The sequence below is a fragment of the Scylla paramamosain genome, unplaced genomic scaffold (genome assembly GCF_035594125.1).
Source record: "Scylla paramamosain isolate STU-SP2022 unplaced genomic scaffold, ASM3559412v1 Contig77, whole genome shotgun sequence".
NCBI lineage: Eukaryota > Metazoa > Arthropoda > Malacostraca > Decapoda > Portunidae > Scylla > Scylla paramamosain.
Window position 1 is genome coordinate 262,501 of NW_026973742.1, and position 25,000 is coordinate 287,500.

A 25,000-nucleotide genomic window follows, 5' to 3' on the forward strand; every position below is an offset into this window, starting at 1 on the left:
TGCTTTCGTGCTTTTTTTTTCGATCATATTTCATCGTATCTTTAGTATTTTTGTTTCCCTGTAGTTTTGCCGCGTGGCGCCGTTTTATCCCGTTCTTGTGGCGTTTAGAATGAAGCAATTAATATCACTTCTTGTTTAACGCCCCCTGCTGCCCATCAGTAAGAGGAATGGCAGGTGTGAGACTTCCTGCACCGTCCACACTGTCACGAGTTTCACAGAGTTTCACAGAGTTGATCTGTAACGCCTTGTCATGTCATAAGGACTGTTTTCAAAAGACAAAGAAATTACTTTTCTATCTGAAGAGTATTTTTTCGAATAATGAAACAAAATATTTGTTGAACCTCCCCTAAAAACTTGAAAACCCTCACAACTTGTACTAGAGGCTGCTACAGGCGGTCGAGGAGAGACACCGAGACGCTTGCAAATATCCATATCCCAGTGAAGCCGCGTGGTGTGTTCCTCTGTGTCTGCGACAGTTATGCACTTGTTGTCTCCTTGCATTAGTGAAAGGAATGTTCTCATGCGCAAGTGCACCTCTCGTGTGTGTGTGTGTGTGTGTGTGTGTGTGTGTGTGTGTGTGTGTGTGACCGCTAGACTTCGTGTACAGGGAAACCACTTTTCCACTCATCATCTCCCAATGTATCGTGGTCACTTTACACTCATTCTTCTATTCTCTGCTTGTGTACTTTGTTTTATTCAATCCTTGTGTTTTGGTGTATTTTCTCTTCTCTTGTCAGTGTTTACTTAGGTTTAACAGGAAGGTGTGTGTGTGTGTGTGTGTGTGTGTGTGTGTGTGTGTGTGTGTGTGTGTGCTGGGTTTGACTTTACGAATTTACGAAACTGTTTAAGGCTCATAAATCTCATAATAAAAGTGTATGTGATTAATATTCACCTCAGTGAAGCTCCCTACATTCATCTATTTAAAGACCCCTTGATAAAACTGCTCTATAACTTCATGAAAATACGCGATTATGTGCTGAAAGATGATTGAGTAAATGGAGACAAAGCTAGTATAGTTACCCCGAGTAAAGCTGCGAATCGTTTTCTGTGGTGAGCGGTCGGGGACGAAAGATAGTGAAAACGGGCGTTTCTCTCCTCTAGACGGACGAGCAGTCACCGGCAACTCAGTTATTCCATGTGTACAGGGAAGTTTTGGGCTTCACTAACTACATGGAAAGAACAAGAATATTCAAGTATCTATGTTCTCTCTCTCTCTCTCTCTCTCTCTCTCTCTCTCTCTCTCTCTCTCTCTCTCTCTCTCTCTCTCTCTCTCTCTCTCTCTCTCTCTCTCTCTCTCTCTCCCCACTATCCCATCATCTTTCTCTCTTTTTCATTTTTTTTTTGTCCGTTTTCTTTATACGAGCAGTCATTGGGTGTTGTTTTTCACACTGGTGTCATGCTACTTAATTTTGCGGTTATTGTCACACCTTATTAACTTAGTCATCGCTCGTGTCACCTCCATTTTCCTTATTCCTTCTATCTCATTATCACGCTCTTGTTTCATTCTTTTCCTTCTTTCCTTTCCATCTCTCTCCTTTTTTCCTCCTTGTCACTCTCGGTCTCAGCTTTCTCCCATCTGTCACTCTCTCTCTCTCTCTCTCTCTCTCTCTCTCTCTCTCTCTCTCTCTCTCTCTCTCTCTCTCTCTCTCTGTTATCTACCTTACAATTCTCACCTCTTTCCCTTCACTGTTGCCTCTCCTCCCATTCTTCTCTCCTTGGCCCTCTTCCTGCATCTCTCAGTTCTCTTTCGCCTCCATATTCGTGGTGGGCAGCCCGGCGCTAACAGCCACAGACAGGCTACCATACATCTCCCTTCTCTAGCATCATGAGCTGTGGCGGCGGCTCCAGCAGTCTTCCCAAGCCCTCCTCACGCTGGCGGGAACTACTGGCCGGAATGGTGAGGGCCCCGCAGCGCCACAAGTGTATTAAGACTCGGGAGTGCGAGCTTTCTTGTACCCTGATGTGTTGGGTTGCAGCGTTTGTAGGTACACGTTCCTCTGTTTTGTTTTATGAGGTATCATGACTGTTGTTACTGTTACTGTGACTGAAGCCAAGCAAGGGGCGAGAGTTAGGAAGCTTGGAGAGGCTGGAGTGTCAAGAACTGTGGTGTTTTCACTTGGGTTTTCTTTTCTTTCCATCTGGTTGTGACAGCCTCCGTTGGGGACTTGCGCCTTCTCCACACACGAGTGGCACCAAGCAAGGGACAAGGAAAAGAAGGGAAAAAGATACGTAATGGGAAGAAGAAAATATTTGTATGGTAAATGCTACTACGTCCAATGATTTTTCTTTTAAATGATTGCAAACTTTTATTACTTGGCAGTGAACGCTAAAATATCAAAATTTGTGTAGTAACAGTTTAAGTTTAATAGCAATATACAAGGAAATGTAGTTAACATGCACCAACGGTAGACTGACGTTACCTGTGTGTCAAAGGTGAAGAAATCTCTGGATCCGAGATAACCTGACAGCGAGTGAAGGGTGAGGGACCATTAATCTGGCAGTGTACAGCGACGCCGCCTCAGCGACGCCTCAGAGCCAACACGCAATGGAAGAGCAACATTTCCTGCAATGAAGCGTTTGTGTTCTTGCACCTTTTTCACACAAACACTTGTACCAGTGATACTATCGCCGCTCCAGTCATCACACCATCACAGCCACAACAGTTACAAGTTCACCTGTCCATATGCACCACATTTATTGCCACAACTAATGCCATGTTCACGACCACACACACTGCCACTGCTAAAACCACCTTCAGCACCACCTCTACCACCACCACCACCAACAACAAGCACATTTGATGCCGGATTTCAAAGCAGACATACCTACACATAAAGGTGATTTCAAATGGTACAAGACAACTACCACGCTACTGTCGAAGAATCTGTTTTTCGTGATGGCGTCGGTCAGAGATGGTAGTGGGCATCCCGAGTCAGACAGAATTTGGTTGGCATTTCTACTTTTATGTTTGTTTCCAGGACAGGACATTACCTGCGCCCCTCGCGTGTGACTGACGGTCCCCCCACTGGTCAAATACAAGGCCACAGAAAAACAAACGGTGAGGTGTCCTGTTGTGTGAAGGTATTTACTAGTCAGCTGCATCCAAAAATGTGGCAATACTGAGTCTTCCCTTTGTCTGAAAACTTTCTTACTTTTCCGCATTCAAAGTTCATCCATTCCTTCACTGAAAAGCATTCCCCCTCCCCGCTCTCTCTCTCTCTCTCTCTCTCTCTCTCTCTCTCTCTCTCTCTCTCTCTCTCTCTCTCTCTCTCTCTCTCTCTCTCTCTCTCTTTCAGTGTCCCTGTGTGTTTGTGTCTTTAATGGCGTCGAGGGCGTGCGTTGTGGCTGCTCTCTCTCCTCACTCTGGCCAAAACTAGACCAAACCTCACAAAACTGGCATGAAGGATAAAGTGAAAATAAAATGACAATAAACAAGACATAAACACAAGGCAAACAACAGCAAGTAACGAAATGACAACACGGCGGTTTGATTTTGATCTTGATGCTACAGGTGGTTCGGGAATACTCCAGAACCAGGCCTTTATAACTTCAGCTCCTGTAGGAAAATGGAAAATAATGGCAGACAGAAAAACAGGCATCATGTTTCACACCACTAATTCCTACAACATCTAGCGCGACACGTTTTGTCTTTCACAGCCTCAGTCATCCTGTCATTCGTCTCCTCACACCGTCCCAGCAGCAACGCCACCCACTCCCTTCCTGTCTTCTCCACTCTGACGTTCCCCAGTTCCCCTCAGCACCACTTGCGTCATCTCATCGTTGTGTCTGGCATACTTCACACACTCCAGCACTACATGCCCCACCGTCTCATCCTCTCCTATGTCACACACCTGGCACACTTTGCTTCAACACTCACACCATCTGTAAAATTATTTGGGAAACACTATCCATTTATTTTTATTAATTTTGTTTAAAGAATGTCAATGTTTGACTCAAGTTTAGGTACACAGCAGCAGCAGAGGTAATGTGCAATAGGCGTCTGATATATATATATATATATATATATATATATATATATATATATATATATATATATATATATATATATATATATATATATATATATATATATATATTTTGTGGTGTAGTACTGAACTTAGTGAGGAAGGGTGACATGGGCTTCCATGTTTTATATATGCAAATGCATGTTTTGACTATATTTAAACATAAGTGCATATTTATCACTTTTTTTCCTTAACACTTCATATTTTTTTAGTTTTTGTGTGTTTATGATGAATATTATATATGTAATATTATCTTAATCATAATTTCTTGTAAATCTCATAATGAACAATTTAAAACAGATTGTGAGCAGGATTATGGCGCACACTTCGTAAGTGGCAGTCCTACACTCAGTTAACACGGTGTAATGAGGTGTATTGGTGCTTTATACACCAAAAACTTGTCTGGCTGTTTTCTTTCCATATTGCACAAATAGCACAGTCCCACTCTGAGCTGATGTAAGGCATGTACCGGTGGGTTTGTCTTGTTAAGTAAAGGATTAGGTTAGTGCGTAGTGTTTGCCTCTTTAGTGCTTCATAGAAAAGTGCCACTCAGCCACAACTCTTGTAAGTCTTTGTAGTACACCACTGCACAAAACTTATGTCATTTCCTTGTAGATTCTGTTTGTCAGTATGCTCAAGCCCACGGGTGATTTCTTTCATTGATATGCAGGCCTCACGTACACTTCATTCTTTGTCAGTGTCGTACTGTATTCGTGGTGATCAGTGAACTGCTGGCTGATGCAGATCTAGTCTTCTCTTGGGGACTTATTGTCTGCATGTTGACAGGTTGGATCAGCAGAGGAGCCGACACCGCACAGCTCGGCGCTCTTCCCCTGTGCCTGAGCAACACTGCGCTGACACGTCTGTCCGATGCAGGGAGGAGACAGCAAGCGAGAGGCGAGGCTTGGCGGAGTTTGGACATGTTAGGCAGTTAGTGTTCTTAACTAGAGTACATAAGAACATAAGAAATAAGGGAAGCTGCAAGAAGCGACCAGGCTTACACGTGGCAGTCCCTGTATGAAACACACCTACCTATTTCCATCTGCTATCCCCATCCATAAACTTGTCTAATCTTCTCTTAAAGCTCTCTAGTGTCCTAGCACTAACTACATGATTACTGAGTCCGTTCCACTCATCTACCACTCTATTTGAGAACCAATTTTTTTCCTATCTCCTTCCTAAACCTAAATTTTTCAAGCTTGAACCCGTTATTTCTTGTTCTGCCCTGGTTGCTGATCCTAAGAATTTTGCTTACATCTCCCTTGTTATAACCCTTATACCACTTAAAGACTTCTATCAGGTCCCCTCTTAACCTACGTCTCTCTAGAGAATGTAAATTTAACCGCTTCAACCTCGCTTCGTAAGGAATACTCCTCATCCCCTGTATCCTTTTAGTCATTCTCCTCTGTACTGATTCTAATAGACCTATATCTTTCCTGTAATGTGGGGACCAGAATTGCACAGCGTAGTCTAGATGAGGTCTGACCAGCGCCAAGTATAACTTTAATATTACTTCCGGCCTTCTACTTTTAACACTCCTAAAAATGAATCCTAGTACCCTATTTGCCTTGTTTCTGGCTTCTATGCATTGTTTCCCTAGACGGAGTTCAGAGCTAACTATAACTCCTAAATCTTTCTCGTACCCTGTACCTACCAGAGTTTGGGTGTTTAATGTGTACCTATTGTGTGGGTTTCCTCTACCTACGCTAAGCACTTTGCATTTATTGATATTAGATTGCATTTGCCATCTATCCGTCCATTCATTCATTCTATCTACTCGTAAGTCTGTCTGCAAGGCGATGGCATCCGCTTCTGACCTAATTAATCTACCTATCTTTGTGTCATCCGCAAATTTACTAACATCGCTACTAATTCCACTATCCAAGTCATTGATATATATTAGAAATAATAATGGCCCTAATACTGATCCCTGTGGCACCCCACTAATGACATGACCCCACTCGGATTTCGAGCCGTTTATTAGCACTCTCTGTCGCCTGTTACCAAGCCATGACCCTATCCAACCTAACACCTTCCCATCTATCCCGTGCGCCCTAACCTTTCTCAGGAGCCTTTGATGGGGCACCTTGTCGAATGCTTTACTAAAGTCCAGATATAAGATATCATAACTATCACCATTATCTACTGCCTCGTACACCTTACTGTAAAAACTTAACAAGTTTGTCAGGCAAGACTTCCCCTTCGTGAAGCCATGCTGTGACTGATTTATCAAGTTATGTTTGTCTAAATGTTCCCTAATGTTCCTCGCTATTATTGACTCTAACATTTTACCTACAACTGAAGTTAAGCTGACCGGTCTATAATTAGACGCTAAAGTTTTATCTCCTTTCTTAAAGATGGGTACTACATTAGCCTACCTCCACATTGCTGGTACCTCACCCGACTCCAGTGATTTCCTAAAGACAGAAACTAACGGCTCACTAATAATCTCTTTACATTCCTTAAGTACTCTGGGATATATTTCATCAGGTCCTGGTGACTTGAACTTTTTTAGCCTATCTATCTCCTGCTCCACTATCTCCCTAGTTATGGAAATATCCGTCAGCTTCTCATACTCATCTGCTCTAAACACCTGTTCACTATCTGGCATATCCTGCATGTTTTCCTGAGTGAAGACAGTTAAAAAATAATCATTCAGAAGTTTACTAATCTCCTCCCCAGAACTAACCAGCTCCCCATCTGCTGCCTTTAATGGACCTACAGTATCCTTATTTTTCGTCCTGTATACCTGATAAAATCCCTTGGGGTCCGTCTTCGCCTGCTGGCTACCCTTAATTCATAATTGCCCTTAGCTTTCTTCGTTAACTTCCTGACTGTTCTAACTAATTCATTATACTGTGTCCTTAAAACTTCCTCACCTGCCTTTAATCTCTTATATATACTTCTCTTACGCCCTATAGAATGCTTTAACCTAGCAGTCATCCATTTAGGGTCATTTTTTTTGTGATCTTATTGTTTTATACGGGATATTTGCTAATTGACCTGTATGAACTTTATCTACGAAATATTTATACAATTCATCTACATTTACTTCACCTAAACCCCTCATCTCGTTCCCTACCATCCTCTCCCCTCCCTCATCAACTCGCCTCGACCTTACCTCTCTCATTTCAGCATGACCTGACATTCCAACATACTCACACCTATCTCCCCCCTTCCTCTTTCCTCCTCCCTTCTGGAGCCTCACCTCACCTCCCTCATCCTGCCTTATCTCTCTGAACTCCGTCCCTGACCTGACCTCACCCTGCATCCTTTGCCAGTCCACTCCTTGGAGGTACCTTTTTAATTCTTCAAAATCTGCTCTCCTAAAGTCAGGTATTTTACTAGTGTTTTTGTTTCTAACAGTTTCTTCCCATTCTAGATTGTACCTAATTTCCCTATGGTCACTGTTACCTAGCTGTCCTCCAACCTCTACCTGCGTGACTGCTTCCTCCCTGTTAGTAAGAATTAAATCTAGAATATTATTCCCCCTTGTGGGTTCTACGACTACCTGTTTTAAAAAATTATCCTGAATTACCTTAAGGAATTCCTCTGCTTCCTTGTTACCCACAATCAGACTCCAGTCGATATTCCTAAAATTAAAATCTCCTACCACACATACCTGACTGTACCTGCCTGCTCTATTTAATTCCTGCCACAGTGAGGTGTTAATTTCCTCTGTACTGGTCGGTGGTCTGTAAACTACCCCTAGTACTACTGACTGCGATCCTTCCTTAATATCTACCCATATCGACTCTGCTTTGTTATCTGTTTTAATTCTATTGTTCATACAGCACTGTAATGTGTCCCTAACGTATAACGCGACACCTCCTCTCCTGTTTTCTCTATCTTTATAGAACATTGTATACCCATCTATCTTAACCTCTGGATTAAATACTTTTCCTGACATATCTAACCAAGTTTCAGTTAAAGCAATGATATCAAATTTCTCTACACTCGCTATTCCTCTAAGCAAGTCTATTTTATTCAGAATACTTCTACAATTTGTGTAGTAAACACTTAAGCTATTTCTCACCATCCCTGAGCTAGCTTCCTTTCTAGATTTAACTAATTTGCCCCTTGCCTTCTCCTCACTACCCCTTCTTCCCTCCCGACTAACGAAAAAAGTGCTGGAGTGCAGTTACCTCCCGCTCGAGTGTTTCGGCCAAAACACGAACACCCTGGCGTGACAAATGCACTCCATCCCTGGCGTACAAGGTGTCCCTGCCATAGAAAAGGTCCCAGTTGTCGATGAACGTCCATCCATTACTCCTACAATGATTCGCGAGCCTGCGATTCACTGTAATAGCCCTGGACAGCCACTCAGCACCAACTCCCCTCCTCGGCAAGACACCACATACCACGGGGATCCCTCCCTTGTCCCTAATCCTGTCCAAAGCCTGTCGAAACCTCCTGATAAGCTCCTCACTCCTGACCTTACCAAGGTCATTCCCTCCCGCGCTGAGAAAAACAATGGGCTTGGTCCCATCTTTTTCCAAGCACGTGTCTAGCCTATCAGCTACCTTCCCTATCCCGGCCCCCGGCAAACACACCCTCGACCTACGCTTCCTATCCCTAGCACAGAACGCACTATCTAAGTGCCTAACCTGACTATCACCAAACACAAGCACTCTACCTTGGGGCAGGGTGACTGCAACTGCCCCCTCCTTCTTGCCTCCTCCAGCCCTGTCCACCTCCTTCTCCTTCCCCTCCTCCAGCACATTGAAGGGATTCTTCGTCTCCACGGAAGGTGCCCTGAGCACCTTCACCCTCTTGGCTCCCCTGCACACAACCGACCACTGCTCCTCCGTCGCCTTACTAGGTAAGGTGACGGTGGGGCACGACCCTCCCACAGGTGCTGAGATCCTCTCATAGAACTCAGCCTGCAGGTCTGAGATCCTCTCACGAAACTCAGCCTGCACCTCCGAGATCCTTCGATGGAACTCAGCCTCCACCTCTGAGACCTTCGCAACGAAGGCCTCGAGAACAGGAGAACTAACACAACCTGTCGACTCAGCAACACAAGGCGCCATGTCTACACTAGCCAGCTATATTAGCGTCAGGTCACTGCTCACTAAACACGTCCGTTCACTAGGAACCCTGACCTGAGACTTACACTTGAGTAAATACACTTGAGAAAAGTAATATACGTGGGAAAAAGGTTTTCAGTTCAGGTTTCCCATGAGATGAAAGTAAAAGGCATGTAGAAAGGTTTGTGTTAGCAATTGTAGATGCAGTTATGGTAGAATGTTTGTGGGAAACGGAAATTGTTACATGTTAAGTGTCTTGTTGGGGCAGTGGAAGTAAGTGAAAGGAGAGGCTTTGCTGAGTTTAGCTTTGTCTGTGCATTACTGTACGTGATTAGGATGAACAGTTGTCAAATTTTTATCTATTATTATTTATTTATTTATTTTTTCTACACATATTTCAATAGTTCTGGAAATAATACCTTTACATATAGGATATAACATGGAGGGTAATTTTTATAGTGTGTGCCCTTTACTTTTCGTTTTCTCTCACGGTTAAGGCTTCCTGTCGTTCTCTCTCATGGCAGACTATGGTATCTTGCTTCGGATCTGTTCATCTCGCAGACTTTTCACATTTTCATTCTTATCTATGTTATATTAGTGTACTTTGTAATTGCTAAACTTGAAGAGACACTGCTACTGTGTCTTGTGTATAATCACGTTGAAGAAAGTAGCCTATCATATTTACGAATTCAGGTTTTTTCCTCTCAAAATTTACTAGATTGATACACTTAAATGTGAAAGGAGTGGTTGTAACCCCCTTAGAGGGCTGGGAATCCATCTATCATAGTTCCACGACAGAGGGGCACCAAGAAGCCCTTCGCATGAGACGCCAGGATGCCAGAAACGGCCCTAATTAGGCGAGGAAAGAATACTGGGTGACTTGTGATGTCAGAGTAAAAAAAAAATCAATAAGGGAGAGGAAAGGAAAGCTTCGAGTGAGGTTAGTCAGTCAGTCAATGCAGTAAAGATATAAGAAAAGGACAGCTGATGAGCAATAGACCTTCTGAGCCTGCGGGTGGAGGGAAGTGGAGAGGGAGAGAGAAGATCCTTGCAGATTCCACATACTCAGTAGAGAAATTTGACGGAATGAAGTGAGTGTAGTAGACTAACACGAGAGTAGGAGAGGCCAGCCAGAGATGAGAGAAAAGAAGTGGAGAGGAAGACAAGGAGAGGAATTGTTTGCACACTTGTAGAGTTTTCAACGGTGAAGAGATTGCAATGGGTAACTAATGGTAAGACGAGAGACACCGCGAAGGATGAAGGAACTGCACGAGTGAAGAGAAGTGACGAAGAGAGAAAGTCCTTAGAGATTTCTGATACACACTGTAGACTTCCAGAAGATGAAGGGGCTGTGATGGATAACTGAAGGGGCACATGAAAGGATGGACGAGTAAAAAAGGCAGTGAAAGAGAGACATTCCTCAGAGATCTCATCATTTTTATAGGGAACTTGAATGCAGTGAGAGAGCAAGAGAAGCTGGCGGGAATGAAGGGCACAGATTAACGAGATGTGAAGACGATAAGAATTGCTTGCATATTAAACAGATTTGTTATTGTGTAGTAAGCAGCTACAATGGGTATGGATGTGTGGAAAGAAGCAAAGAAGAGATACATGCCTTAGATCTCAGAGTAAGAGAGTTCTCAAGGAATGAAGTGACTGAGGGACTCGACCCAGTAAGACAGCAGTGGCGACGGGCAAGAATGAATGCTGTGGCTCAGTGACACTTAGTGGTTACCTGCAGGTTACTGAGATGTATTAGGGAAAGTTGACAGGATGAAGTGACTCCATTAGTGCCTTTGGCAAGACACAAGTAACTACCAAGGATAGAAGAGATGGCTCACCTGAAAGAAGTGAAGGAGAAAAAATTAATGCAGGTATTGCAAATTACACACACACACACACACACACACACACACACACACACACACACACACACACACACACACAAGTGCTCCATCTCACTATATTGTGGTGGGCAAGTTTAGCGTCAAGTGTTTATCCCTGGCCAGGAGGCGAGAAGGCGAGGTGGTGAGGGGGAGCCGTGTTCCCGCTGAGTGTCACCTCTGTTTATTTATCTCACAGACGCCACCTGTCCCCCGCCACCGCCACAGCCCACGTTACAGTGAAAAGATCCCGGCACAAGCTGTCTGAGGCTCCTGCGAGAACCTGCAAGGCGAGGAGGCGTCACCACGGAAGTGTTTGGCAATAATGCAGCCATGCTTTTATAGAAACCTCTCTCTCTCTCTCTCTCTCTCTCTCTCTCTCTCTCTTTCTCTCTCTCTCTCTCTCTCTCTCTTAGTGGTTTGCAAATACTCAGGTTGTGCCTACACATGCAAGCTAATAGCAATGACTGCACATGATAACTTATTCCAGTGTTCAGGTCAAGTCAAGTAAATAGAACGAGGCAAATCGTACACTAAACAATGAATTACACATTGTTTCAGATAATATGGAGGACTCATTTAAAGCCACACGTAACACAGTGACGCTCACTCTCCATCACTAAACACTTGTATCAACACACACAACATAAAATATTTTGATCACCACGTAATAAATGAAGTATATTAACACAGTACAAGTGATAATAACACACAGGGTCACTGCATGCAAGGACCACAGAGAGTACCGTTTCTCACATCTTGATCAAACACATCTTGATAAACACATGAAACACGTGAAAATACATGGAAAACCACACAATTCTTTGACACAACTACAGTGGAGACATTGAAGGCAGTAGGACATCACGAAGTACTGCCCGCGAACACCAGGAAGTACAAAGCGACCAGCGACCCGCCTGTCTTCATGGCTCCGCGATCTGAGTGTGCCACACCTCGGCACATAACTCTATTGCTGCTGCTGTCTCCCGCTGTCTGCCTGCTGTGTGCCTGCGCTTCGCCTTATCTTCGGTGCGCTACACATATCTACGTTCATAAGGTCTATATCTCGCTTCAGAAACTCAGGAAACTCACTCCTACAAAAGCGTGTCCGTCAGCTCCCCTGCGCCACTAACCACCGAGGCACTGAGGGAAGCAGCGCCACTCAGGCAGTCACCACTCTTAACCTTGGCACCAGAGTGAGTGGTGTGTTGGGCCGACACTCAAGGGGATGGTTTCAGCTCCGCGTGTGCTGTCATGACCCTCAACCGCTGAATGAGGGTTGTCTTGGGAGGCCAGACTGCTTGCGCCGTCATCTGTCTTGCGGGGGCGGTGACGCGGATGGTGTCAATACTACGAAAAAAAAAAAAAAAAAAAAAACATTAAAAACCCTTGCAACTACAACCCGTTAAAAAGGTGTTTCTCTTGTTAATGATGCAGATATCTTGTTAATCTGAACCATAAGAACATCATTAAAAAAACCCTATAACTTACACTACAACATACTGAAATAGTGTTTCTCCTGTCACTAATGCGGAAATCTTGTTAATCTGTCACTGGAAGCTTAAAAAAAAACATTCCTAACCTAACTTAACATGTTCCTAACCTAACCTAATTTTTACAGATCCATGTCGGGGCATCATGAGGGAAAACAGCTTGTATGCTGTCATACGGACGCGGCGCTCACAACTTGGAATCTCAAACAAGCCTCTCCCACACCCACCTCTAATATCTTCCACCACGGTGACAGAGAGAGAGAGAGAGAGAGAGAGAGAGAGAGAGAGAGAGAGAGAGAGAGAGAGAGAGAGAGAGAGAGAGAGAGAGAGATTAGATTAGATTAGATTAGATTAAATTGTTTATTATCCACCAAAGTGGTTGTTACACATTTTACAAGTAGTCAAGTATACAAATATGATTTAATACTGGTGATATTTAACAATATAAGTACAATAAAGTTGAGGATCACTCGTCTATAATAGATGCACCACAAAAATGCTAAGTTAACTTACATACACTGGTACACTTACAATGAAAACATCAAGATGAAACAAACCTAACTAAATATATTTTTGGTTATTTTATTTATTTATTTATTATTTTATTTATTTATTTTTTTTTTCAAGTCCAGCCTTAAAAGAGTTTATAGATGTGTCCTGTGTGAGGGAGAGCGGGAGAGAGTTCCACGCTGTGGCTCCCAATATGACAGTGCGTGTATCAGCAGTGTGTGTGTAGGTGCGCGGTACAAGCAACCTGTGCCTGTGTCTTGTGACGCTACTGGTGATAGCTTGCCTGTTACATAGTGATAAAAACTATTTTAGATGAAACCCTCGTAAAATCTTAAATATTGTTGTAGCCACTTGTAAAACATGTTTGTGCTTTATTCGTAGCCATTGGAGTTCTTTATAAAATGGAGACACGTGATCATATTTCTTAACTCCACCTATGGCAACCCTTCCTGCAGCATTCTGTAACTTTTGCACACCAGACATTAATGCATCATTTGTAGTCCCCATATTCTAATACAACAGTTAATTAAGCTTAATACAAGGGCCTGTGTCACCATGATCCTGCTGTCCTTATCTGTGTTTTCACTAATTCTACTTACATACATTAAAATACCCACCACTTTCCTTTGCAGCTCATTAATATGGACGTCAAAAAGCAAGTAACTCTCCAAGGAAACTCCCAAGTTTTTCACGTGCTTACTTGGATGTATTACATTTCCATTAACATTCACAGTCGTGTTTGGGGGAGTGTGAGATAAAAGCTGGCGATTACCTATAAAAATACACTGAGTCTTGCAAGAATTAAACATGAGACCATTGTTTAGTTACAACATCGGGATCACCATTTTTATACAGGGGGACAACCAGTGCATGTTTCCATGACTCGGGGAACACGCCAGTCACCAGGGACGTGTTGATGATACAGCTGAGGAGAGGACAGTGACACAGGGCGCATCCCGGACAAACTTTAATGCTATTCCGTCCGACCCGATGGAGTTGGTTACATCGAGGTCTTTAACGGTTAAGATAAGGGTGTCAGCGTCCACAGGCTCAGATCTACAAGCAGAGTTCACTTTAATGGTATTTACTTGAAGATGATGAACAGTTACTACTACCCCTTCACTTCTTAGTTCTTCCTGAGAACGTCTGAAAGTAGTCTCCCCAACATTTGAAAAGAATTTATTGAAGTCAGTTTTTCATTTACGTTACCAAAATTGTGAGTATCATGTTTTTTTTTTTTTCTGATTAGGAATAATTTCCTCAGTAACTTTCCATGTTGCAGAGATATTTCCTTTACAATCTTTTAGACGACCTTGATAATGCTCTGCCTTAGAGGTATTAATGAGTGCTTTGACATGTTTCAGCAGCTTTATAACGTTCCCTCAATCCAACGTTATTTGTACCGACTTTTAACTCTCTTTGCAACCTATTACGGTCCTCCTTTGCCTCACGAACATCGCCACTCATCCATGGTGCTGGTGTGCCTTTCACAGCTTTAGTCACAACAGGGGCACACACACATCAAGAGGAAAACTAAAAACCTCATTAAAAATATACACTTGTTTGTTAAGGTCGTCAGTTAAAAACACATTATTGATACAATACACATTGTATAAAAGCAGCAAACAAAGTGTCTTTATCACAGTGCTTCAGATCAGGGAGGCTTTTTATCACCGGTATTTTGCGAGGTTTTCTTACATTTATAGCGACGGACACGAGATCATGATCTGCAATTAACTGAGGGACCACGTCACGGGATAAAACTACCTCAGGTTTATTAGTGATAATAAGATCCAGTAGAGTAGCTCAATGTCAGGTTTTTCTTGTGGGTTTATCAATAAAACTGAATCAACTTATCTCTTATTATTTTGCTAATTCTATTTCCTTATATCAACATATCATCATTAAAATCACCCAAGATAAAAACACTTTTGCCTCGCAAACACACCACCTTGAAAACCTCCTGTATGTTGTCAAAGGATGAGGCTAAAGCTTTAGGGTGTCGATACACACATCCAATGACAACGGCAGGCAGCTTCCTGCATTGCATCTGAACCCATACGTCTTCCACTCCTACCTGTCCTGGCACACCTAGTATAATGAGAGAAGGATTTAAAGTACTCTTTACATGCATGCAGACACCACCTCCTCGTTCATTGTCACATCTAAATACCATATCTCCATCAATGTGAACATAACCACCTGGAGTGTCTGCATGCAGCCATGTCTCACTCACACAAAGCATCAATGCTTCTGTCGGTTAACAATAACTTTACTTCATCTAAACTTGATATCAATGATTGTGCATTAATATGTTCTACAATTAGCAAATCCTTCTTTGAGTTCACAGCGGCAGGTTCGTCATCGCCAAGATTTTAACAATAGTAACTACAAAGTTTGTTTTTATGTCCCAGGGAATGGCATTGTTGGCACTGGAGTTTATGGTCAAATCTACAACTTCCTTGCATGTGATTAAATTCCCCACAGTTAAAGAATCCTATCTTTTTGTTGTGTGTGTTGTTGTTTTCTGATACATGGTAAGAACTGCGAGAATAGTTACCCACATGTTTTGCATGGTTGTAATGTGTGTAGTGGGGAACTGTGTGCCTCTCACGGGAATTAGAAACTAATCGTTGTCCAGGATGCGAAAGACGTGGCCTTGTTACATTTGATCTGTGTTGACCCCCCCCACGAGTGAGAAGTGGTCCTCCAACACCCTGGTGAGGCCTCGCTGCTGGGGTCGAGGCGATGCGGGCGTAGGTTTCAGGGGAGGAATGGGAAGCAGGAGGGGGAGGAGACTGGGAATAAAGGGGGTGGCCCAAGAGTGGGAACTGCCGGTGTAGGTTGGGGGTGATGCACATGCTCCCCACCTGCATGGGTGAGCGATGTTCCTTCCTGAGAGGTAGTGAGCGCTGGCTACTGGTGACGTGTTTTCATTTTGGAAGTACTGGGAGGAGGCACTGGCTTCACTCTGATCAGTTGACAATGGTGCCTTATGATGGTGTGCTGCTGTGCTGCTGTGCTTGAGACTGCTGTTTACTGGTTTTTGGATTGACAGGTAATTTTATTTATCTATTTATTTATATTTATTTATTTATTTATTTATTTATTTATTTATTTATTATTATTCGCTGTGCTGCTGTGCTGCGCGGGTAGTGGCGAAGCAGCATACTAGCTAAATATGGCGCATAGTGCCACATTTGAACTTCAGGCTAGCCAAGAGAACAATATCGAGAGCACAGTTTCATTTTGCGAGTAGACTGCTCGTATATCTGAACATTCATAACTCGTTATCTCGTAACTCGGACACTCTCTGTATTTCTGATAGAGAAAAGTTTTTTTTGGTGTACGTCCTGTTTGGTACAAGTCCAAGAGTCTGGAACAAATTAGTAATTAGGTAAGATTCGTAATAAGCTAAAGTTATTCAAACAGACATAATGACATTAAGCAAAAGATACAAATATATATTGTAATATAGTGTATGAATAAAGCTTTCACATGTAAACAGCTGCAACACACACAATGCAATAGCACCAGTCTTCACCACACAAGATACGTTAACAGTTAGTATAAGAGATTACCTTGTGCAGCATCCAAGCAAGCAATAAGCACTTTTATTTTATTTATTTATTTATTTATTTTTTTTTTATTTTAGCGTCATACAATGTTACTTTAATTTGACACTACTAATTTTGTCAACATAATGTGGAAGCTCTACTTGTTAATTATCCAAGAGAGACAACATTGAAATATGAAACTTTGACAAAAAATAAATAAATAAATAAACAAAATAAACAAATAAATAGAATAAGTAACTGCCTGCGTAAATCTTACATATAAATATGCAGTAAGGGAAATGTGGAATGAAATGTTCCAAGTCATTTGATCTTTACACTTTATGTAGAGTGGGAAAAACAACACAAAAAAAAAGATCTAGTTGCGGTGCTCACTCTGGCGTGTATGAATACTACTCCTTGTGCCCACCCATGCATGTCCTCTCTCTCTCTCTCTCTCTCTCTCTCTCTCTCTCTCTCTCTCTCTCTCACACACACACACACACACACACACACACAGGGAGAGAGAGAGAGAGAGAGAGAGAGAGAGAGAGAGAGAGAGAGAGTGTGTGTGTGTGTGTGTGTCACTGACGTGTTAATTCTTAAAGTGGTAAATTTCCAAGTTTATCTGATAACGCATCATTTATAAAAGTGACAAATATTTCCTCTCTCTCTCTCTCTCTCTCTCTCTCTCTCTCTCTCTCTCTCTCTCTCTCTCTCTCTCTCTCTCTCTCTCTCTCTCTCTCTCTCTCTCTCTCTCTCTCTCTCTCTCTCTCTCTCTCTCTATATATATATATATATATATATATATATATATATATATATATATATATATATATATATATATATATATATATATATATATATATATATATATATATATATATATATATATATATATATATTAATTCAGATGTAGTAGCACTAGTAGTAGTAATAGTAGTGTTCGGTTCGTCGTAGTATTAGTAGTAACAGAGAGAGAGAGAGAGAGAGAGAGAGATTAACAATCATTCAAACACTCGTTAACTACAAACTAAAAAACGAAAAAAAAAACGATATTTTTAGTAAATCTATAACTTTACTTATACAAGCCAGCACACATACCAACGCACACATGTTAATAACTGTGATAGAAAAAAAAAACTTGCATTACGAGTACAGCTACATACGTACTCTGTAACGCTGTGCTGTTTCACCACGTCTTTTTTTTTTTTTTTTCAAATGCCACATAGATGATTAGCCGGGCTCTCAAATGCGTTTCTCCTGTTAATAATATAGAGATCGTGTTAGTCTGTTACTAGAACCATAAAGATATCTTTGAGAACCTGTGCAATTTAATTTCGAGTCTTATCTGTTAAGTGGAGGCGCGGCGCAGAAGTGCTTCAGAACATGGATCATTGTCTCGTGTTCTTCCAGCCTGTCGTCCGCGCTCGGGCCCTGTTACCACCAGCAGCGAGAGAGAGAGAGAGAGAGAGAGAGAGAGAGAGAGGTTGAGGAGTGGAGGACTCGTGGCAGGACGCTGAAGGAGGCGTGAAGGAGTGAAGGTAAGAGTTTGCTAATGGAAACAATGTTAAATTATTACTCAGTGGATGGAATTAATGTGTAAGTCGTGAGATTGTGAGTGATTAGGATGCAATGGTGATCAGAGTGCAGGTAAAGTAGTTAAGCTTGTCAGGTGAGAGATAAGTATGGAGGCCATATGGGAAGTTGCTTGTTTGTGTAGGTGATTGGCCTGTGATTACACTTCCTGAGGTGAGAATCAAGGAAGCGAAGTTGAGATTCTATAAACGAGTAAGTAAAACCTTGTTGGATTGGTATGTCTGTGGCCGCTGTCTTGTTTTATTTTATCTTTCCGTTGACTTAACCTGTATTTCTCGTACCTTTTCCTTACATTAATAACTCCTCCAAAAGTCACTAACACTTCCAGTTTCTTAATGTCAACTTTCTTTTCATATAATGTAAAGCCTCACGTCCCTTTCTTCCATTCCAAGTGACAAAAAGAACAGCCACTCTTGAGGCACCACTTTCAAATCACTCGTCTTTCACTTCAGTTCAAATCCACACACACCTTCCTCGCCTCGCCATTAGTCCACAGAGGAAATATGAGTGTTTATGTCAGGTTACATTAGGCTTCTCTCAGGTTACATTAGGCTTCTCTAAGGTTACATTAGGCTTCTCTCAGGTTACATTAGGCTTCTCTCAGGTTACATTAGGCTTCTCTAAGGTTACATTAGGCTTCTCTCAGGTTACATTAGGCTTCTCTCAGGTTGAATTAAGCTTCTCTCAGGTTAAATTAGGTTTTTCTCTCATCCCTTCTACTGTTTATCTCTACAATTCTGATTTGTATTATATTATTTTACGTTAGGACATTCTCTCTCTCTCTCTCTCTCTCTCTCTCTCTCTCTCTCTCTCTCTCTCTCTCTCTCTCTCTCTCTCTCTCTCTCTCTCTCTCATTCCTTTACTCTAAACGCTGTAACTCTTATGTGTATTTGAGCGCTGTTCGACACAATGTTTTTCAGTGACATAGCATATTCTTGAACGCTGCCTTTTGTTCCACTGCGTCCTTTCAACGTTGCATTACCTACAAATAGGAAAATATATCCTCTCGATTATTTTCATTTGTTTATTTATTTATTTAGTTTTTATAGGCGTCTTCGTGTTTTGCACAGCGCTTTTAATGTAAGTTATGTTAGGACTCTCTCTCTCTCCCTCTCTCTCTCTCTCTCTCTCTCTCTCTCTCTCTCTCTCTCTCTCTCTCTCTCTCTCTCTCTCTCTCTTTTCTTTTCTACTCGTAAAGTCTGCAATTCTCTTTTGTTTCTCTATTTCATCCTGCTTACGACTTGAGGTGTTTCAGAAGAGGAACATCAACACACCTCAGAGAGAAAAAAAAAAATAAATAAAATAAATAAATAAATAAATTGGCTTCTGTCTCTTTCCATTCTCCTCCTCCCGTTTTCTTTTAAAGTACGACATAGAAGGAAGCCTTTATTTATTATTTTATTTTTATTTGCCTCTTTATTTTCTTTCATTGTTTTATTAGTTTTTTATTGTATTTATATATTTATTTATTTATGCTTTTGAACGATTTTTTTTGTCTTTTGTTACCCAAAGCTTGACATTTTTATCATCCTTCATCACACACACAGATAGATAGATAAATAGATAGATAGATAGATTTATTGACTACACAATCATATTACAGCAAACAAAACTAAAACAAAAACTAAAATACAAAAAAATATCCACAGCAGTAGTCCAATAATAATTGTAGTCCACAATATTCTAAATCATTAAATAAATATTCTTGCAATGCAGCAAAAGAACTCCCAAAATACAAAATAAAAAAAAATTTTTCTCTACCCAAAAATAGACATTACCAGATATCATACAAATTATTCGCATTCATTTAAATTTCCTTATTTATATACTTTAAGTACATCGAAAATTACATTACACATCTCGCTAGTTGTACAATTGTAAATACATCTTCCATTGTTTCGTATCTATAGTTATTCCTTATGATGTTGGGTGAAGAGTACAGTTCTCCAGTACGTGTCTCTCCGTCTGTTATCTCACCACAACTGCACAGCCGCTCCTCCAGCGGTAAGCGGCCCCGTCCTCGCCTATTCCATCGCCCTGTTTCTATAGCTAGAGTGTGGCCAGATAATCGAAACCTTGTAAAATCCAGTCTATGAAAACTCATTTAAGATTTGCCTCTTAGTGTAAATCTCGTGTGTGGATAATGTGGGATTTATGTCTTTATACACTATACATCTTGATGTACCTGAATCTCTGATGCAACACTTCGCTTTCTCCAATAACACAGACATGTCAGGTACTTCCCCTCTTATCATTTCTTTCACGCACTTGCCCATATTCGTGTTCTCGTTTATTACTTTTCTCATTGCAAAAGATAGTGGATCATCATTCATACTGGACCTCTCATCCCACATTTTCTTTAAAAACTTATGTTGTCTATATTTCACAAGGTCAGGAAGCGATGGATAACCCGACTCGACATAACACACCACGTTAGGAGTAGTTTTTCTCACCCCTAACAGTTGTTTCAGTGCCCAGTTATAAAGCCTTAACTACAGGTTTAACGTCAGCATCAATCCAGGACTCACAACCATACACTAGTGACGACAGGAGGGCAGCGTCAAACACACGTCGCTTTACTATAAAGGGGATATCATTATTCTTCTTTAAAAACGATAATAACTTTAACACATGACATAATTTGTTCTTTGCATGTACCTTGACGGCAGAAGACACAGAACCGTCACACGTAAATGGTGAACCCAAATACATATAACTATCACAGTGTTCCACTTTCATACTCGTACCACCTACACTAAACGGCTCCTTGTCTCCTAGCCCACCATTGATGACAAAAAATTTCGTCTTTGCACTGTTTATCCTCATACCATACTCTTTACAATATTCCTGTAATATCCTCAGCTTAATGTACATATTCTCCCTACTCGTTGATAATAATACTGTATCATCCATGAACATTAAAATTTTTAACCATTCTATAAATACTTCTGGTCTACACTTTTCTTTAACAGATCTGATTAACATATTGACAAACATTACAAACAAAAAGCAAGAGGTAGGGGATCCTTGTCTGACTCCCTGTGAGGCGCTCAATACTGCGGCACCGATAACACTTTCCGTGGTGCGATACATGGCCACCATAGCGGCCAGCATCACGGCCCCGCACCCCAAACCCTTCATCACAGTAAACAGAGTTTTCCTTGGAACGATGTCATACGCTTTCGAGAAATCTATAAATACCACAAACAACTTAATCTTCTTTAACCTGGCTGTGTTGGTAAGCAGCCTGAGCGTTACTATATGCTCTATACATCCGCGCTTCTTCTGCGCCCCTGCTTGTTCCCTGTCTGGTTTGAACCACTGATTCAGGCGTTCACAAAGTACCATCTCATACAGTTTAGCTATAGAGTTAATGACGCTTATTCCACGATAGTTATCAGTGTTAGTCTTGTCACCTTTCTTAAATATTACAAATACTTTTGCTCTAATCCATGCATAAGGGAACATAGCAGATGAAAAAATACAACTAAATAATGTGGCAATAGTAACAAGCCACTGGGGTGACATAAGTGAAAAAACTCCAGGAGGGGATACCATCAGGCCCACATGCCTTGTTAACCTTCATCCTTTTTATTTGATTTTGTACTTCTAGGGGGAGAGATGGGTTCGTCAAGCACAGGAATATTAATATCTGTAGACAGATCTGATAAATCATTTTGAGTTTCTCGTGCAGGATTCAGTACTTTCTCAAAATGGTCTCTAAATTCTGCATCACTTGGTAGATTACTATCACTATGCGTAGATGTACTATAGTTACCCTTCCAATCAATTGCCTTCCATACCCTCGCATCGTCATCATCCTCCATCAGCCTCTCCCATCTCCCTAACTCCATTCTACTGACAGGCGACACTTCCTCATTCAGTACAACACTACTCTTGGCATATGTATACAGTGTCCGAAAGGTTGTTAACATAAGAATTCACATCATCATCTTGTATACATGGCATTTGTTGTGCTATATGTCTCACAAAATTCTCCTTATCAATCTCACAGAATCTTACAAGTTTTCTTACCAACCTTGATCTTCCTGCCGTTCCTAACAGAGCTGCGTGTCCACCAAGTGTGGACGCCCGTACACTAAGGTTATCATAGGTCTACCCCTGTGACATTCACTGTGGCAGTTATTGGGGCGTGGTCAGATGGAAGGTCGATACGTTGCATCACTGAAAAATCATTAATAGAGTCTAACAACTGTGGTGATACAATACATACATCTAACTCGGAAATCCATACATCACGCTTGCGGTACGTTTTGTCACTCACGAAATTATTCTTACATGTTTTCAGGTTGTTTAACACCAAAAGCTTGTTATTCATACAAATAGAAGACAACACATCTGCATTGTCATTAGCAACATTGACATCATTTATATGTGGGTATGAATATGGGTGACTCTCTTGCTCTTGTACATATGGTAAAATTTCCCTCACTCTTTTGCCAAATCTTGCGTTCATATCTCCCATCATGATGTAACCATTACACATGTACTTGGCCTTGATTTTTCCTTGAATAGCAGCAAAAGACTCATGACTATAATATTGGGAATCACTTGGTGGTACATAGATGAAACCAAACAAAACACCATACATGTTTCGAAACTGTAACCACACCTGATCATTAACACTGGTATCAACCTCGTAAACAAACGGGGCGATACAGTTTCTCACCAGCACCACTGTGCCTCCCCTGTTACTCGATTGTGTGGCCTTACTTCTAAAGGTTACATAACCGGGGAAATGCACATGCTCATTAGTTTTTACTTCATTTAGACCAATCACATCATAGTTGGCCAGCATTTGTCTAACACTCATTTTCTCCATCTTAGTACGCAACACACACACACACACACACACACACACACACACACAAAACTCTGCAAAATAAAGATAAACTCGTAACGGATACACTGAACACAACACCTCTCTTCTCTCTCTCTCTCTTCTCTCTCTCTCTCTCTCTCTCTCTCTCTCTCTCTCTCTCATCTCTCTCTCTCTCTCTCTCAGCCCTCTCTCTCTCTCTCTCTCTCTCACTGTTTATCAGTCGTCTTAACCGAACAAGCAAACCAGCTCATGACTCAACTGTGTATGTGTGTGTGTGTCAAGTGATTCGTTTTGTTGGCCAAAGGGAGAGTCGAGGGAGAGGAACAAACGGGTCGCCTCCAGTTTTTGTCATCGGAGTAAATATTTGGGGGAGGAGGAAGAGGAGGAGGAGGAGGAGGAAGATAAAGAACTGTTTTTGAAGGAGGTGGAAATATACGAGTATCTAAGGCTGGAAACTGTAGGAGGAGGAGGAAGATGAAGAACTGCTTTTGAAGGAGGTGGGAATATATCTAAGGCTGGAAACTGTAGGAGGAGGAGGAAGATGAAGAACTACTTTTGAAGGAGGTGGAATATATCTAAGGCTGGAAACTGTAGGAGGGGGAGGAAGAGGAGGAGGAGGAGGAAGTTGTGTTTTTTGAAGGAGAGTGTGAAAGAGAAGACCCAGAGATGGAGAGCATAAGGAAGTTAAAAATGATGGTCAAAGAGTGAATATATGGAATGACGAAGAACAGGAACAAGAAAAGAAGAACCGTTTGGTGAGAAGAGTAAAAAAAAAACAATCTTAAGTGGAAAATGTAAGAAAGAGAGGTGAAGAAGATAAGTAAAAGAAAAAAAAAAGAGGAGGAAAAGAAGGAGTAGGGAAAAAATTACAAGTACGAAGAGAAATAGAGATTGAGAGGAAAGGAGGAAGAGGGATGTTGATGGAGGAGGAGAAGGGGAGGGGAGGGATTCCAAGGGTTAGAGACTAGAAGGAAAGGTGGAAATTAAGGAGATGCGGGAGAGAATTCTATTGGAGGAAAGGGAGGGTGATGACCAAAGGAGGAGGAGGAGGAGGAGGAGGAGGAGGAGGAGGGAAAGAAAATCGACATGAAGGAAAAAAAAAAGGAAGAATGAGGATGATCTGAGTAGGAGGACGAAAGAGAGAAATAAAAGAGAAGGAGGAGGAGGAGGGGAAGGAGGAAGAAGAAGAGGAGAAGCATAAAAAAAGAAGCTCATGGATAAGAAAAGAAAAGAAGATGTGAAGAGGGAATGAAAGAAAAAAAGACAGTAGAGAAGAGAAGAAGAAATATGATGGAGAGAAACATAAAAAACAGTACATGTAAACAAGAAAAGAAAATTGAGAATTATTATGAGTGAAAATGATGTGAAGAGGAGGAGAAAAATGTAGGGAAGAGAAGGAAGAAAAAAACGGAGGAGGAGGAGGAGGAGGAGGAAGAAGATAAAGGAGAAACGAAGAAACACACGTAGATAGAAAAAAAAAAGATAAGAAAGACAGAATATTTAAAGACGAGATGAAGAAGAGATGGTAGAGAAGAAGAGGAGGAGGAGGAGGAAGAGGAGGCGAAAAGAGAGTGGGGTGGAGGGGAAGGAGGCAGGTGAGGAAACGGAAAAGTGCTAATATTGCTTTTTTTCCTTCCCCTGCTCTTGTAGACTTCAGGTGGGGAGGAGGAGGGGCGGGGCGAGGCGGGCCGGGGCGGGGCGGGGTGAGAGGAGGTGAGAGCCGCGGAAAATAAAGGCAAATGGGGGAAGAGAGAGATAAACTTGGGTGCATTTTGCGGAACACTGGACTAGAGAGAGAGAGAGAGAGAGAGAGAGAAACCCACTGAGGCGCCATTCCCTGAGTTTAGCAGTCAAAAAAAGGCTTATCCAAAAGAGGGTGAAGTGTAATGAGTAAATGTGAATAGTTATGAGTGGATGAATAACTGAACGTATCACTGAGTGCCAGTGAATATGAAGCGAGGATATCTGAGGAAAAAAAAAAAAAGCATGGTGATTTTGACGTATCTTTTGAAAACCGATTGGACACGGACAGGACACGGACAGGCTGGAAATGTGAGTGAATT

At 41.6% G+C, this 25,000-nt stretch overlaps 1 protein-coding gene and 1 long non-coding RNA gene across 3 annotated transcripts in view; both read left to right on the plus strand.

Annotated features, from left to right (window-relative positions):
• LOC135098730 (uncharacterized) overlaps nucleotides 1-14,797 on the plus strand; it is a 67,205-nt gene extending 52,408 nt beyond the window's left edge. Inside the window, exons 3-4 of the long non-coding RNA XR_010267323.1 lie at nucleotides 4,812-4,955; nucleotides 12,560-14,797. This is a non-coding gene — a long non-coding RNA (uncharacterized LOC135098730). The remainder of the gene's footprint in view (nucleotides 1-4,811; nucleotides 4,956-12,559) is intronic.
• Nucleotides 14,798-17,942: 3,145 nt separating this feature from the next.
• The window catches only part of LOC135098726 (uncharacterized), a 43,530-nt gene continuing 36,472 nt past the window's right edge, over nucleotides 17,943-25,000 (plus strand). The window contains exon 1 of one of the 2 annotated variants that reach the window (XM_064001113.1): nucleotides 17,943-18,039. The gene's annotated coding sequence lies outside the window, so the exon portion shown is untranslated. The remainder of the gene's footprint in view (nucleotides 18,040-25,000) is intronic. The other variant, XM_064001110.1, reaches the window with a different exon arrangement.